The 13,506-nt window shown below is 45.0% G+C and overlaps 1 long non-coding RNA gene across 2 annotated transcripts; it reads right to left on the bottom strand.

Moving 5' to 3' along the window:
- Positions 1–368: 368 nt before the first annotated feature.
- On the bottom strand, positions 369–12,306 carry LOC143217392 (uncharacterized). 2 transcript variants are annotated; one of them, XR_013010802.1, is made up of 4 exons: positions 6,554–12,306; positions 6,355–6,487; positions 6,172–6,293; positions 369–6,108 (listed from the first exon to the last, which is right to left on the bottom strand). It is a non-coding gene; the product is annotated as an uncharacterized LOC143217392 (long non-coding RNA). The 2 variants fall into 2 exon arrangements; XR_013010801.1 differs by having other exon boundaries at positions 6,355–12,306.
- Positions 12,307–13,506: the final 1,200 nt, after the last annotated feature.

Raw genomic sequence — 13,506 nt, 5'->3', positions numbered from 1 at the left:
ATAGTTTCCGTCACGACCGCACAAATAGACAATCTCCGAATCTAGTCGAGCACCGGTGCGTCCTATGAAACGTCCGTCGGCAATATGCGGTAGAATCGAGGATCTATGGATCCCGAGACGATCTCGCGGCGTCAGTAGGATGGAGAAACGACTTACCAGCGGGGCCCGCGTCGGGAGGAAGTGGTCCCCGGTGTGCGGAGTCGGTTTGCCAGGATGCAGATGAGAAATCCTCGAACAGCAACAAAAGGGCACTGGATAAACGAGCAGCCGCCGCCGCGGAACACAAAAGGGCTCGGTCACAATGTGAGCACGTAACGACACCCGGCGGCGCTCGGAAAACCCGCAGAATCGCGCCGCTCTCTTGACAGAGCAAAACAAGAGAGAGAAAGATCGAAAAAAAGAGAGAAATAGAGAGAGATAGAGAGAGAAAGAGAGAGCGCCGTCAGGACGCGACCGCGACACGTCAGATCGACGGTGAACCCCGGTCGTCGAACGTTGATGTGTGAACCGGGAAATTAAAACTTATTCCTTCTGGTGTCCCATAGGCGTCGGTCGCGGCACAAACGATGATTGTAAACAGAGATGGAGTAGGACTTGTGTATGTGTGGGTAGAGAGGAAACTAGGCAAATCAGCGGCCAAAAAAAAGCTGTTTGGTTTGGCACGCGGTCCACGAGCGGAGAGCTTCGAAGCTTTGGAAAGCAGGCGGCACCGTAAAACGGAGCAGTTTCCCGTGCGAGGCTCTGCCGGGTACTGGGGGTTCGAGCCGGGCTATCGAACGCACCTACGCGCGCTGACCAATCGGCGCCGACGCCGCGCTACGCTCGGCCAATCCACGACCGAGACACACCGGCATCGCTGTACACAAGCCGGGTTACCTCTCTTGCCGCCGTAATCAAAATCCCTTCGCTGACACGCGTTATATGAACGTCTACGGTAATTTCACCATTTATCCACCGGAATAATCGAGACGTTAGACAAAAGAAATTGAAGGACAAATTTAGGCAATGTTAAAGTTGTCTGTATACGGTTTGCACTCTCTAATCATTTTAATCAGCTAACGTAATGATATCTTACAATTCTGCTCATCTTTTACATTTTTGCTACTTTAAATTACTTCATTTTACCATTTCTCAGTGTGCGTTCGAGCTCCGTGCGGTGTTTATAAAGTTACTACGTATTATTTACACTATTATTTATACTAAAAGGAGCAGTTCGTTAATGATGATTTTCACTGGGAAGTCGCCAAATCACCAGATATGCCATTAAATATTTTACCACGTTTTTATTAGGTCGCTTTCTTGTATGTCTGTTCGGTACAAATTTTACAACTGATTTTAAAATTATTTTATACTTTTTAGTCCGTTTTAAAAACGTGGTATTTCTAAAAGATTTATTCTTATTTAAATAATTATTTGTTTGAATTTTGTTAATCTCTACTGATTTAAATTACTAACCAACTAGACTGTGGATCTTTATGCAAAATAAAAACGTTCAGATTGTGGGAGTGAATAAAAATCCGCAGTCTAATCATAACTCATTTATTGGCCAGCGTTCCTCGCATCATTCGCCATATTTACTCATCGCATAATGGACTGTAAACACCGCGGAACACGATCGCATATTTTTTGTACTTCGACAGGAAACTGAACAACGCTTAAATCATCCTTAATGTTTACCAACAAAACTCATCACTACGCAATTGTAGTTTTTCACACACATTATTCCGCGACGTATTCATCACATAATGGAGTATAAACATCGCGGAATGCGATCGCATTTTTGTTTCGATTCGACAAGAAAATGAATCACGTTTAAATCACCCCCAACGTTTACCAACGTATTTTTTTTTCTCCCGCGTTCTACACTTCCCGCATTTGTTCGGATTTTTGTATCTGTAACAAAAGAATGTGTAAATTAAACCGGGTAAAAATGTTGAAGCCACTTGAAAATGACGGCGCGTCCCTGAAAAGCGACTAATTAAAAATAACTTCAACCCCCACCCGCGCCGGATTTATAAATTGTTTCGCGAACTCGGTTGATTTATGACTTCTGCGCGAGGGGTGGGAGACGCGAAATACAATAGCGGCTCGCAGGAACGAGCAACGATATAATCCCTCGGGCAATAACCAGAATAGGATTGCCCTAACGCATATTAACGCTTCTAATTTATGCGAGTCCATCGGCCGTGCGAGATCGCTCAAACTCGGCTCCGCCATTCAACCGTGGCATCGCGGTTGGTCACTTTGCCTGGGTGCCGGATTGCCGTGTCGCTGTGATCGCGTTGATCAAGAGCTACAAAGGGACAGGAGGGGGGGGGGACACTTAGAAGCCTGGGGAACCATAATCCGGTGGAATTCGAATATTTCCCATTAATAACGTCGATTATCTCAATTAGAAAGTTTCGGGGTGCGTCGATCGATCCGCGCGCTGTCAGCCGTGCGTAAATCGCGACTCTGCGACTATGGTTCGCGGAGAAAACCCGGACGAATTTTCGTCGGTAATTCGACCGTTGTTTTCGAGCCGACGAGACCGAAAAGCCGTTTGTCGTTAAGGTGAGTGTGCCATTGGGAGGAAATTTCTTCTCTTTTGTTCAATTTCGTTCTCAGGCAAATACAAATGTAATAAAAATTCTCAGAACCATTTCCGCCGGAAATTAAATTCTTTTTGTGCAGTTTATTTGTTTTTAATTCCTCGCTAAATTGATTGATACTTCAGAATTATCCAGAGAAGAATTGTTGTTATATGTTCTGTATAAAATTGTTCTTAAATTCTCAAATGGACACGCAGCTTCAGGGCAACGTTATTGGCCCCCAGTCTGGTTATTCCGTTGATGAAAATATTCCACTCTGAATAACGACGGGACAAAAATGATCCTGGCTCCTCGGTCCGGTTCGCTACGCACGCTGATTTTCAATGCCGGACCGAAAATTAATGAAAACCGTTCGCTGCGACTGCTTTTTCCGCGGTCGCGGGACACAGACACTCGCATACATTATCGGAGCAGGCTTCATTGTTTGTCTTATCGTTTCTGTTCGTCATCGAGTACAATTCTCATTTTGGAAGCATCGCATCAAAGGAATTATTAATTTCGCGACGAATTGTGCGCACATGTTTCACATAACCGAGTTGATTCCGGAGATACTGCGAATTTGGAGCTCAAATTTTTCACACGGTATATTCAAAGATGCGCCTAAATGTCCCACAAAAATTGAAGACTCACAGCGACCACCTTCCATTTTTTAAAAATCCACAAAGCCCACCAACTATCATAGGGAGAGAAAATGAATTGATAATCAAGATCAAACCGCAATAATTCCGAAGATACTGAACGAATTTGGAGCTCAAATTTTTCACACGGTATACTCAAAGATGCACCTAAATGTCCCGCAAAAATTCAAATCGCGCGGTGTCCAGCTTTTATTTTTTAAAAATGCGACAGTTGTCGCGACGAGAGGAAAAGGCTCGATCGGTCGTTACGGAAATGTTTCGTAATCGTGTCAACGAGGTCGCTTCGATTGCCGATCGCAAAGGGCAGTTGCACCGAGGCCGAAACACGCCGAAGGGCTCGCCGGGATAACGTGGGCTGCCATCCCCGGGGAAGCAATTAATTCTCATGGAACGTTTGATCTACGGCGCAGCCAGGAACGGGCAAGGGTAAAATGTAATCTTTTCCCCCGTGAAGATATTGTGCTCTAATTAGACAAAAGAATTTCATTTCTCGATCTCATTTCCATGGAGCAGAGCGCGAACCACTCTGTCTCGCCCACCCACCAACGTTTCTCTTCGTACACCCCCACAGTTTCGAATAATCGTTGATAGAACTTTTCACACTTTTGCCGGATTACCATTCTTCGGTGAGCTACAAGAAGCCCCCCGGCACTTTACCTACGCTAGACGCTGCCATTTCTCTTGGCAAACGACCATAAACGTATCTCTATAATCATGATAATCACCAGAATAGCAACCGTGCTCCGCTACATCTATTCCGAGGGGACGTCCGCGAAAATTTATGCCCCGAATACGATATGAACGCCGGGAAAAGAATGGCTACAACGACGCACTCTCTTATCCCACGCGCTGCATGATTTTCCTCGCGGTTAGGGCGATTAAAACGCCTGTTTCTAACCCTTTACCGCTACAATATTCAGTCGGACTCGCGATAAAAAGCTCGTAAGTCTACTAAACTTAGCTACCCGGGAAACCATACTTCAACTTCGAGATAGAACTTCTGGGAAATCCTAGCTGTCACATTTCTCAAGATTCCGGAATAAAAAAATTCCTGTATGTAGTCCAACATATGTACTTTAGAATGAAAATATTGTTTAAGAAAGCAGTCCGTTAATTTTCCCAGAAAAAATTTTTCGAAAATCCACTTCCACTAGACAAACTCAGGAAAACAGGTTCCAGCAAAGACACTGTAGCTCAGACAATTTCCAAGATTCCGGAATAAAAAAATTCCTGTAAGTAGTCCAATATATGTACTTCTGTATGTGGTGGTTGTTCAAAAAAGGAAGTGAGTTAATGTTTCCAGAAAAAATTCGTAAAAACGTGCTAACACTGTTACGGAGTCGTGACCCGTTAATGACCCCTCCCGAAGGCCGGAACCGTCTTTAATTTATAGCGATCGATCGGTCGCAGTAATCAGCCGGCGAAGTAATTAACAAGCACCTCTTTCGCCCTACTTAGGCTCATTCAATCTCCGATCCCGCGCAAAGGAGGCTGCTTATTCGATTCTTCCATTACTCCGAGCGATTCGTCTTCGTTATTATCCGTCTTCTGCATTTCGAGCTGGGAGGAAATCATCGAGCAGTATCACGGAAAGTTGGTTTGCTTTTTCGGTCTCGTGATTATTTCGGTATCATGGAGAATGTTGATTGGTCCTCCATGAAGCTGTCTTTTCGGTCTAAGATCACGATTTCTCATAGTCCATAGCGTTCTTGTCGACCAATTAATGGATCTTCTCGAGCGTCCTTCGTCTGCGGATTACCATTCAGTTCGGTTCAGATCGATGGGATTCAAAAACACTACACCGAATCATTATAAACTGAAATAGTTATCGGGAACAGGCAACGCGCTCCGATATCCAAACGAACTCTCTTCCCCGTAACAATGACGGAAACGTCGATAGCCGACAGTTATTCGTATGCAATGCCTGTCGATGCATTATATCCGTTTCTCTATAATGCGACTCGCATGATCCATCGACCTCATAACCGGACCATTATTCAATTCGACTGACGTTCATTAGGAAAGTTTCAGTTTCGGAAGTCGACGGAAAGGATAGAATGAATTTAAAACTGGGGGAAAAATCCCTCACTCCTAAATCATCAATCTTCGAGACACATTACGGAGCTTCTGCGATCCGGAACATAATTGATTCTCGTACAGTGTCATTTTTTCATTCAATTTCGATCATTATTAATTTGGATTCATTTGGACGAGGGTGAAAATTCGTCTGCGCATCATTGTGTTCCAGCCAAATATTTTCCCATGGACGTTAGATGGCACAATAGCCAGTTTCCAGATCAACGTTTGATTTCGTCGTATTAGAACATCGTGTGTCCACGTGTGCGTTTACACCCGGTACACCGGGGGAACGGATAATTTGGCCCGTGTGTCTATTAGTCCAGGCAACTATCCGTGGGACTCGTAATCCAGTTTCCAGTTTACCTTCGATCGAAGTCGACGGGATTCGCGATCCTGAAGACGCGACTACGTATGCGGTGATCGGTCGGCGAAGTTACGAACTTCGGAATGTGCCGTCTGCTCTGTGACGCACGGTACCGAAGCACCGATAGATCAGAAAACTCAAGCTTAGGGAACGCCCCTTAAATTTCCGGAGAACTCCAATTTGCTGTTCGTCTGGATCTTATTTGTTCAACTTGTGACGGTCCTCTAGTGTAAACCTCTGAATCAGGGTGTGGACTTCAAAAATGCTGTCTTTTTCATCGTTGATAAGTGGAGAAGCGATTTAAAATGTTCATTAGCTTTGGCCAATCATGTTCCTGCTTGACCCCGCCCATAATGAGTCGCCAAGTCATCAACCAATAGGAGACAGTGTCCGCTACCCCGTAGAGTCTCGCTGCATGTCCCAAATGACGCTTCACCTACAAAAAATTATGTTCAGTCACTGAAAATATTCACAGAAAAATGGTTAAACTCTTGCTTACCCCACTTTTTCACGTACAATCTCCTAGTCTCCGCCCAGAATGAGTCACCAAGTCATCAACCAATAGGAGACAGTGTCCGCTATCCCGTAGAGTCCCGCTGCATGTCCCAAATGACGCTTCACCTACAAAAAATTATGTTCAGTCACTGAAAATATTCACAGAAAAATGGTTAAACTTGCTTACCCCACTTTTTCACGTACAACCAATAATGTTCCACCTAGACTCCGCCCAGAATGAGTCACCAAGTCATCAACCAATAGGAGACAGTGTCCGCTACCCCGTAGAGTCCCGCTGCATGTCCCAAATGACGCTTCACCTACAAAACATTGTGTTTAGTCACTGAAAATATGCACAGAAAAATAGTTAAACTTGCTTAACCCACTTTTTCACGTACAACCAATAATTTTGCCACTTGCCCCGCCCACACCGACCCACCAACCAACAGAAAGCAAAGCCTCCTACCACTTAACATCCCGCTAGCTCCTCGAAATCAAGTAATAATTGGAAAAATCGTGTCGAATCGAGTTAACCACAAGGTTCAACGTCTCAAATTGAGGAAGTTGAAGCGCGACGGGACTCCGTACAGCAGTTTGCCGTGGCGAAGTCGAAGTTCGATGAAGTTTGTCGATCGCTTCGGGGCCCGGGGCCTCGAGTGGGGGATTAGAAGCCGCGGCGAATTAAGCGACAGTGCAAAATAGAATGCTAAATAGTGGCGTCGCAATCGCGCGTCACGCGATTACAGTCGCGGGAGGATGGGGGGAGAGCGGCGGCGTGGCGCACGCGGAGGCGACGTCGTCGTCGTCGGCGTAACGAACAAAGAACACGTTTCACGGCGACGAAGCCGCAACGACGAAACTTTGTCGTTCGTTACGCGTGCTAAATTGCCTTCATAACCGGCACAATGCTCCGTCATCCAGCCGACAATGGATACCAGTCAAGTTTCCGACTCAATTTTACCCCGCGGACTTCGTCTTTTCAAGCAAAGCCCCCGATTCGGAATATTTCGGGCACGATCGGAGGATAACACGTCGAGTCTTCGCCGTAGACGTATGTTCTCGAAATCTGAAAATTTGTTTCGTTAAAATTATCACGAATGAACTTGCGAAAAGAGATTTGTTCACCCACCAGGATGATAAAATATATATCTCCGACATTTTGTACTTCCGGAAAGAAATAAAAATACCAAAACGAAGCTAAAATCCTGCCCAACAATCCCTGAAAAAATTAGAATTATTTACCCGGTAGTTACCCCGGGAAAAAATGTTCTAGTCAGCTGTGTTCTTCAATTAATCGATTGAAGGGTTCCGGAGGTCGTTTTTTCGCGGGAGGCCCTTCAAGCCGAGCCGGAAATAGGAGCTAGTCGCCTCGGGACCGGCCCTCGGCCACGCTGATCGCCCTTCCGACGCATAACGATAGTCGATTCAATTTGAATCGCGGCCAAGCTCGACAGGACAGTTAATTTCGCCGGAATGACAGGCTGGTTTTGTGAATTCGCTGCGCGGCTCATCGAAGCGAGTCGTATAGATTGTTTCCGCGATCCTCTTTTTTTCCACGGCGGTTCTCTGGTGCACAGGCGAAAGTACGATCGAAATCGAATTCGACTGATTGACTGGGAGAACGAGTCCGCAATTTTTTCGCGCACGAAATGGCGCATGGTGTCTCGAAGGATTCGCCCTTTCACGGGTGACTCGTCGCTGCTAATATCGGTCTACTCCGTTCCGGGTCCAATAAAGGCCAAAAACGGACACCGCAATCTCTGCCCCCGTAGCTCCATTCACTATCTTTCTATTTCTCTTTGTCCAAGAGACACAAGAGTGTCCGTCCTCGTCGACGACAGCAAATGGCGCGCTCTCCGAGGGTGATTGAAACGAAGGCGTGGCGAACGCCGTTGATTCATAGTGCGGACTGTCATCGGAGAACAGACTCGCGGAACATCGATTTGGAAGAACGATCCCAAAGTTCCTCGATTATTCTTCCCTATTCTACTCGAATCAGGATCGACGGGGGGCCGCCTGATCAAACTTCCCAGCCTGGGACGTGCGGTGTCCTGGCTCTCCCGATGATTCATCGCTCGGGGATGATCGTTTCTGCTGTTTGGGACGGCTAGATCCTGTACTGGGTGTTTAATCAGTTCATTGTGGGAATGGAAATTGTTTATGATCAGTGGCAATTTTTCAAACACAACAGTCGTGATGATCATATCTACCGTCGATTGGGAATTATCGTTTTTACTGTTTAGACAACTTGAACCTGCGGATCTTCATGCAAAATAAAAAATGTTTGCACTGATTGCAGGACATAGGAGCCAAATAAAAATTGTATTCTTCTTTTAATTATCCTAGTAAGCTGAAACTAATATATTGATGTCCTTAAATGTTTCTAACATGTCCACTGCTTGAAATTATTTGTATCCATTTTTGTCATAAATGCATAAAATCTGCAGTCTAATGATCAGTGGCAATTTTTCAACCACAATAGTCGTGATGATCGTTTCTGCTGTCGATTGGGGATGATCGTTTCTACTTTTTAGGGCGGCTAGATCCTGTACTGGGTGTCTAATCAGTTCGTTGTGGGAAATGAAAATTGTTTATGATCAGTGGCAATTTTTCAAACTCGTGATGGTACTTAGGACTATTTGTGTTCGGCCTGTCTCCCTTTTTCATATGGAAACTCGAACCCAAAACGTCATCCAACTCCTGAACTAACCTCGCCGCGAGAAAATAGCTAATTAACCAACTAACTGAAGTCCACTAATTACGTGAGTTAGGTCTTCCACTGTTTCTTGCGCGGCTCCTCAATTTACCGTGTTGCTTAGCCTGACTTTTCGAAGACGGAGGAGACCATTAGGTCTGCGAAACTAGTTCAATGAGGGAGCCATTGTCTCCATTTTTATTAATAATTCAGTTACTGTAGAGGGTGGTCCATCTAAATGTACCCATCAAAAAATGCGTGATCAAAAGATGCAGATTATCAGTAGATTTAATAAATAGTCTATTTAGCTCTACAATAGTAGCTCACTCAAGCTTCATAAAAGATTGACCCAATTTCTCCCATTCTGTGAACAGCTACGAAAAATTCTGTTAAAGTGAATCATGAAGTTAAATGTATACCCAGCAAAATCCCAGTCAAACCAGAACCCCTTAACCCTTCGACCGGATACCGGGCGACCGGTAATTGAACGGTAACCATGCACCAAGGGACAGGGCTGGAGGAATATCAATTTCCCAACGTCGCCGGGCCCAACACTACTGTTTTACATTGGGCGTTTATATAAATGTAAATCACCGATCGTCCGTCGCCGTTCACAAATCGAAATCGTGCCCAATCGTAAAACGGAATCAAAATACGAGGAGTATTCGTATCCTCCGACCAGATATTCAATCATATCTGCTCCAGAAGAGTGAGAGAGATCTTTCTCTCTCTCTCTCTCTTTCTCTCTCAACCAGGCATTTTATTCGAGATAAGCTATCGAGTTGGCCCCGGGTCTCGTACGTTTTAAAACACCAGATTTTATTGAGCTGACCCGCCAAAAAATTTGTTGCATCGACCGCGAGGGGCGCAATAATGACGTACGTGACCCGGCGTATCTCTGCAGCCAGATGCATAACGTTTGCGGCGCGGTTATTGTTGTTACGCAAACACTCGGAAAACTCCGCGAGGCCGCCCGGGGATGTGTTTATCGTCGGATTAATGATTCCATTGCCCGAAAACCTTTCCTCTTTCGCCCGAGGAACACCCGCTGGCTTCAATTTCCAACCCTCACCCCTCCACCCCGTCGCCCCGCGAGATTCACCGAACCTTGCGAAAAATGATTGCCGGCGCAAAGCCGCAATCGACACCGAATCGATGGGAGACACTCGTCACAGACCATTTTGGACTGCAGTAGGTGACTATTCAACCTGTCACATCATGCGAACATTTTTTATGGACGAACTAGTGATAGTGCGAAGTAATAGAGGCTTCGAGCTTTAAATTGAGCCTAAGTTTATCATCGTACGATTTTTTTTCGCGGAGTTACAAATGATCAAACATTGTCAAAGATTTTCTAATGATTGCGAATTTTATTGGTTTCAATTCTAACTGCTACGATGCGCAAACATTTTTTATGGGAAAATTTAGTGATGGGGCGTGGAAGTGGAGGCTTCGAGCTTTAAATTAACCCTAAGTTTATCATCGTACGATTTTTTTTCCACGAGGTTACAACCGTTCAAACATCGTCAAACATTTTTCGCAGGAAGAACTATTCGGATATTTATCAAAAGCAAGTTTGGCGATCTTTAACCCGTTGTAGTTTTATAAAAAATGATCGTAGAGCTATAAACTTGGACCCGTTTTAAAGCTTGAGGACTCTACTTTCGCGTGGCATTATTCATTTTCCTCGAGGATATTTATCCACGATGTGGCAGATGAGAAACAGGAGATTCATTTTTCTTCATCAAATCTTGAAGCGTCCCCTTCGCAACGACACCTGAACAATGGTGGTACTCCATAAACAGACTGCGTCCGATACAAGCTCTCCAAACACTGTGAATGCCATGGTCCCATCGCAACCCCATCAAGCGTCGGCAAACCTAGCACCATGTGCGTCGAGGCCAGCGATCGCGTTTCAGATCCGATCACGTTGTGTATCATCCGTTTGGCGGGTGTGGAAGAATGGAGCGTTGACATTACGGAGCTATTGATGCCGGTAGCTTTGGCAAGGTTCTGATTGCGGGTCAGTGTACAGGTACAGGTAGAAGCAATCTTGAACTGGACGCATCGAATGCACAAACAGTAGAAGCAGCGGCTAGTAACGTATCACGCTTGTATCCGCCATACGAGGTGTAGAAGCTAATCAAGCATTTTGTCGTATTGCTGCGGCTCTAAAAGGGACGTACGCGGGGGAGGATAGTGGTGCCGGTGAAAGGCGGGTTGGCATCACTATGGGCATGATTAGGGGTTGCCGGCGCGCGGCGTGGCGCGTAGCAGACGAGGGATTTGAGGTTACGGGGGATTTGTACTACAAATACGACATGTGGACCGACCGACCGACCGACCGGTCGACCGGTCGAACGAGACCGTCTGCCGTAACGACCGGGCGCTGGGAAACGTGCATAACACGGCCATGGACTTCTCGTTACAGCTGCGCAACTACCAAATTGCATTACTACAGTCGGCAATCTCTGCGCTGCCTTCTCCGAGATGCGCCCAGCGACGCACAGTGAGACCTTTCGTCCAAACCGGAGACAAAATCAAAGAACTTTCGATAGAAATGAGGTAGACTGATAAATTTTTTTTAAATTAAAGCTGAAACTTTGCAGAATATGGGAAAAATAGGTAGATTACTGTACGAACGGTTTTTAACCTTGAGAAAATTCGTTAAACACGTAGAATTTCAAGAAATCGATTTTGCGATATCCTGATGTCGTAGACAAATTTTGAGACCAGAATTTTGACACCATATTCTATTGCTAACTGAAATATTCATTACATTTCATTAATTTTTTCATTTTCGTATATGTAGCCATTCACAAAGCACAACAAAGCAATACAAAGTGATTCAAACATTCAAACATTCAAGACTGCGGATCTTCATGCAAAATAAAAATAGTCTGCGTCGATTGCAAGAAATAGAAACTGAATTGAATGTTATTTCTTCCCTTGATGATTTTAATAGAGGGGAAATCATAATATTGACATGTTCAATTTTGATAATTCTCCAACAATTTTGAATTTCATCCACTCAGTTTTCCTATAAATGCATAAAGAGTCGCAGTCTAGTGATTAGTTTTGATATTATGGCGAAATGTCCCTAAATTCTTCGATCTGGCCGACTGTGCGACAGAAACAGCATCGAACCGAGACGAACATAGAAGCGGAAAGCGAGAGAGAGAGAGAGAGAGAGAGAGAGAGAGAGAGAGAGAGAGAGAGAGAGAGAGAGAGAGTAGGAGAGAGGGAGAGAAAGTCGCAGACGGTTTCCCAGGAGGTTTCCGGGCACTTCCATCTTCCGTTTCAGCGTGACGCGCGTGTCTCGCGCCCTCAAAGGACCAAGAACTTCGGCCGAACTTCGGTAAATCACTCCCGACTGGAATGATGGGGTTGCGGGAGCGAAAATGATGTGTGACGAGTGGACAGCGGCGCACAGTGGGACAAACCGATGAATTCTGTGTCAAAATCAAAGAACTTTCGATAAAAATGAGATAGAGCGATGATTTCTTTTTAAATTAAAGCTGAAACATTGCACAATATGGGAAAAATAGAGAGATTATAGTAGGAACGTTTCTTAACCTTGAAAAAATTCGTTAAACGTGCTCAATTTCAAGAAAATTGTGATTTATGCAATACCACGCACGGAAAAATTCTTTTTCCACATGCTAGACATCATTCCCCGTAGAATTCTCCACGCTGATGTCAAATCTGGTCTCAAAATTTGCCTACGATTATGCAAAAAATCGATTTTTGTGATGATTTTATTAGTTTTGTTCACAGAAATAGATTTTTTGCATAATCGTAGGCAAATTTTGAGATCAGATTTGACAGCAGCGTGGAAAAAATCTACGGGAAATGATGTATGGCATGTGAAAAAAACAATTTTTCCTCGCGTGGTACTGCATAAAACACAATTTTCTTGAAATTGTGCACGTTTAACGAATTTTTTCAAGACTAAAAGACGTTCCTACTATAATCTCTCTATTTCTTCCATACTTTGCAATGTTTCAGCTTTACTTTTAAAAAAAAATCATCGCTCTATCTCATTTCCATCACAAGTTCTTTGATTTTGACACAGAATTCATCGGTTTGTCCCAGTGTGCGACGTGGCGCGGCGCGGCGTCGCACGGATCCGTCTGTTCGTCGGATTAACGTCGTTAGGCATAATTAATTGGAGTGGTCGGGAGTTTTGCGTGCGGAACACCGTCGGCGACGGCGACGCCTCCCCGAACGTCTCTTTCTATCTTCACATCTTACTCACTGTCTCTCTCTCTATCTCTCTCTCTTTTGAGTGCTAGCACTTCCGCAAGATCAACTCGCAGTAATATCGGACGGGTTTGGAGCTGTTCAGTGCACGTGTTCCGGGATTGTTAAGGCGGGGGCGTTCGCCTCGAATACTGTTTGTTTGCTTATACCTCGCTGTGTAAACGTTGCCCCGGAGTGTGTCGCGCGTACGCTTGTTCCGCTATTTCCCTATAAATAACATGGGGAAAGGTGGAGCAGTTCGAGGCACCGTTGGCGGCTCCTCACCCTGTCGAATTGCGGTTTTAATAGTTACCGGAATTTGTTGGGGTTCCGGGAATTGATGAACGAGATCTCCGATCTTGAGGGGTGGATCTGAGATCCGAGTCTTATCGGCTGACCATG

Source organism: Lasioglossum baleicum, chromosome 16 (assembly GCF_051020765.1).
Source record: "Lasioglossum baleicum chromosome 16, iyLasBale1, whole genome shotgun sequence".
NCBI classification, from domain to species: domain Eukaryota; kingdom Metazoa; phylum Arthropoda; class Insecta; order Hymenoptera; family Halictidae; genus Lasioglossum; species Lasioglossum baleicum.
Note: the sequence above shows the minus strand (reverse complement) of the source record. Positions and strands in the feature narration are given on the sequence as shown.